This window comes from Cervus elaphus, chromosome 25, assembly GCF_910594005.1.
Source record: "Cervus elaphus chromosome 25, mCerEla1.1, whole genome shotgun sequence".
Taxonomy (NCBI): domain Eukaryota; kingdom Metazoa; phylum Chordata; class Mammalia; order Artiodactyla; family Cervidae; genus Cervus; species Cervus elaphus.
The window spans coordinates 51,461,782-51,466,107 of record NC_057839.1 but is presented as its reverse complement, the minus strand read 5'-3'; the positions used below and the strand labels follow the sequence as shown (position 1 = coordinate 51,466,107).

The following is a 4,326-nucleotide window of genomic DNA, read 5'->3' as shown; positions in this document are numbered from 1 at the left end:
ATCTTAGTTTTCTGGATATTGAGTTTTAAGCCTATTTTTTTACTCTCCTCTTTCACTTTCATCAAGAGGCTCTTTAGTTCTTCTTCACTTTCTGCCATAAGGGTGGTGTCATCTGCATGTCTTAGGTTATTGATATTTCTCCCAGCAATCTTGATTCCAGCTTGTGCTTCCTCCAGCCCAGCGTTTCTCATGATGTAGTCTGCATATATGTTAAATATTACCAGCTTCTAGTTTGTATTCATTTATACCCTCTATTTTCTTGGTCCCCAAAATCACTGCATATGGGGAATGCAGCCTTGAAATTAAAAGATTCTTGCTCTTTGTAAGAAAATCTATGACAGGCCTAGACAGCATATTAAAAAGCAGAGGCATCACTTTGCTGACAAAGGTCAGTATAGTCAAAGCTATGGCTTTTCCAACAGTCATGCACAGAAGTGAGTTGGACCATAAAGAAATCTGAGTGCCCAAGGTTTGATGCTTTCAAACTGTAGTGCTGGGGAAGATTCTTGAGAGTTCCTTGGACTACAAGGAGATCGAATCTGTCCATCCTAAAGGAAATCAACCCTGAAAATTTTTTGGAAGGACTGATGTTGAAGCTGAAGCTCCAATACTTTGGCCACCTGATGTGAAGAGCTGACTCACTGGAAAAGACCCTGATGCCAGGAAAGATTGAGAGCAGGAAGAGAAGAAGGTGACAGAGGATGAGATGTTTGTAAGTTTGAACAAACTCTGGGAGATGCTGAAGCACAGGGAAGCCTGGCATGCTGCAGTCCATAGGGTTGCAAAGAGTCAGGCACGACTGAGCGACTGAACCACAACAACACACCCTCTCCTTCCCCGTAACATTATCCACGTCATATACTTCCTACCCTAGACAAAGACCCAAGGTACGCTCTGCCCAGCTTCTCTTCTCTCTTGCAAACCAACCCACTCTAATTAAATAGGATACCACCAAGTGCTGCTATTTTTTCCTTCTTCAATATCCCTCAGATTTCTACTAAACTTTTCTATAATAAAGATTACTATCACATCTTAACCTGGATGAAAAAATTCATCATCTACCATCCCATCCTACTTCACTCCAATCTGTTCTCTTTATTGAACCCAGCATAACTCAACTGTTCTTTTTTTTTTTTTCCTGCTGTATTAAAAAGCAGGCTTTCAGTCCCAGAGACATTGGCAGGCAACAATACCTAATTTAAAATGCTGTATATTGCTTCAGTATATACAAGGAGGATGATGCCTTCTACATGATATGTTATATTAAAGTTTATACTCAAAATTTGAGCACATTCTTGATTTTTCAGCTAGAGCAGTGCTACTGAAATTTCATTATATGAAATTTGTTCTTTTCTACTACTTCTAGTGTTGTCTGCCAAATATTTTTCTGACATTTGGATTAACAGAATTCTGAGAAAATAGTTCTTAACAGATTGTTACTTATTATCTCTTAATGTCTATTTCTTCTGACCAGAGTATAAAGGTTGGTGATAACGGGACTTTAAATTTCGAAGAGTTTTAAGACTACATAAGACAGTCTTAATAGCTTTGAAGAAGCTTTGAGAGTAATGATAGTCTTAATAAATCACAATTGCTTGACAAGTATCATCCAAGAGGAAAAATAAGCAATAATATTAGAATAAAATTTTATTATCATTGCCAAATTAATTTCCTTTATCGCAGTCTTTACTTTCTAAGGATGTTGATAATTTATTCAATATAAACTACTCTGCTTTCCTTTTTTTTTTTTTTGTCTTTCAAACTTTTATTTAAGGGCACTGATCCATGATGGATTTTAGATCTTGTTGAATGCAGCCACATCCATAGACTGTACATACTCATCGAAAGCAGTGATCTGCTCCGCCAACATGTCTGTCCCAACTTTGTCGTCTTCAACTACACACAGTATTTGAAGTTTTTTAATGCCATACCCAACTGGAACTAGTTTAGAAGAGCCCCAGACCCAGCCGTCTGCTTGAATGCTTCTGACGCACTCCTCTAGTTTTGCCACATCGGTCTCATCATCCCAAGGTTTCACGTCTAATAAGATGGAAGACTTGGTGACAAGCACTGGTTCTTGTGTCTGTCACACACATGCCCACTTTCTGTTGTGCTGAGAAAGAGGTGTTGAGCTGTGTGACAGTTTCTTTCCCACAGTGGAACGCCACAGCTGCTACCTTTAAGAACAGCTGCAGACCAGTAGCTGTGGATACTCTGCTTTCTTAATGCAGATTTTGGGAAACTTTTTTTGTAAAACTTCAGTTAATAAATGTTTTTAGCTTTGCTGGCGATGCAGTCTCTATTGCAACTACTCAACGCTGGTTGTGTTGCAGTAACAGCCATTGACATAAACAAATATATGTGTGGTATGTTCTACTAAAACTATTTATTTTATAGAAAACAAACATGATTATCAAAGAGGAAAAGGGGAAGGGGTAAATTAGGAGTTTGGGATTAAGAGACACACTACTATATAAAAAATAAATGACAAGGGCCTACTGTATAGAACAGGGGACTGTATCTTATATATCTGTATATACTATAATAACCTATAATGGAAAATAATCTGAAAAAGAAAAAAATACATATATACACATATATATTATATATAAGGATATGGATAACTGAATCACTTTTCTGTACACCTGAAATGTTGTAAACCAACTGTAGTTCATTAAAAAAAATCAAACATTTACAAAAGCAGTCAGCAGTCCAATCTAGCCCACAAGCTTCAGTGTGCAGATAGATACCTGCTCAAAAGGAAAGTGTGTTTGACCACAGGGTCTGTTCTAACAGAGTATTGGGTAGATACAAGCCCAATGCCCATTGTCACAGAGCACCAGGTTAGCAGGACAGGTATGAATGAATATCCATGACTGTAATCGCTTCAAGATTGTAACACATTCCCTAATCAAGTTATAAGTAATACCATGTAGAAGTTAAGAAGAATGAATTAAGAAAAAACTTCACATATGAAACATTGGTTGGTCCTTAAAGAATCAACATGATTCAGGGCCATTTCATTTGAGACTTTATATAACAAGAAATAATTTCATATTCAAATATGCAAATGTATATACACACCACAGAGGAAAGAGTTAACAGAGCAGCCATGAAGTCACTATCTTCAACACAGCCCGTTTGTGGAGTTGGCCCATGGCTGGCAGCTGGGAACCCGGCTGTTTTTTAAACCCAACCTGGTTGGCTAAACACCTGCTTTCCTTTGTGAAATCTGGCTTTTCAGGGTGTGTGGCTGGTTGTTGCTCTCACATGACCAATAAAATCTCAGTAAAAATCTTGGGCTTTGAATGTGAAGCAGGTTTTCCTGGGTTGCACACATGCTTCTGCATTTTGCTGCTGGGTTGAGGAGTACATTCTGCGTGACCCCTCTCTGGCAGGTAGCAGGAGTCGGGGTAGAAGGGAACATGGGCAATCTATGCCTCAGCCTAATCCATCTGTTCCCCTGTTGATTGTGCTAATAAAATATAGCTGTGAGCACAACTGCCTCTGAGTACTGAGAGTCCCTCCAGCAAAGCAGCGAATATGTACATGTTCTTAGGATCTGTGTGACTCACACATACACAGGACTGATACTTATTCTGATTAGTTCCAAAACAAGCAGATATCTCCTCTCATGTTCTCTCCTATTTTATTTCCTTCTATTCCATTTTATTCTAACGGGCTTAATGGGAGGGCTGTATAATTCCATTACACTTATATTAAAAGCCATTTGTATCCTACTGTATGACTTCCTGATGCCCTAATGTGACGCTTCTTGGTAGCCTGCTGAGAGGTCATCATAACCTATGTACATAGTTACAGTGGTAATGACATACCGTTGTTTACTATCCTCTGCAAAAAGCACAGTCTTTCCTTTTTAAGGACTTCAACTCTAAGCAATGCCAGAAAGACATAGCAGTAGTATTTTAGTAATTCATTGTTGCCTAACAGGTTATCCCAAAGCTTACTGCTTTAAACCAACAAGTTTTTAGAGAACCTCCATACTGTTCCCCGTAGTGGCTGTATCAGTTTACATTCCCACCAGCCATGCAAGAGGGTTCCCTGTTCTCCACATGTTCTCTCAGTTCAGTTCAGTCTCTGTCGTGTCTGACTCTTTGTGACCCCATGAACCGCAGCACACCAGGCCTCCCCGTCCATCACCAACTCCCGGAGTTCACCCAAACTCACGTCCATTGAGTCGGTGATGCCATCCAGTCATCTCATCCTCTGTCGTCCCCTTCTCCTCCTGCCCCAAATCCCTCCCAGCACCAGGGTTTTTTCCAGTGAGTCAACTCTTTGCATCAGGTGGCCAAAGTATTGGAGTTT

General features: G+C 39.6%; 1 non-coding gene across 1 annotated transcript; it reads right to left on the bottom strand.

Moving 5' to 3' along the window:
* Positions 1 to 2,077: 2,077 nt before the first annotated feature.
* LOC122683987 lies at positions 2,078 to 2,211 on the bottom strand. Its single transcript, XR_006337894.1, has one exon. It is a non-coding gene; the product is annotated as a small nucleolar RNA SNORA41 (small nucleolar RNA).
* Between the last annotated feature and the right edge of the window lie 2,115 nt (positions 2,212 to 4,326).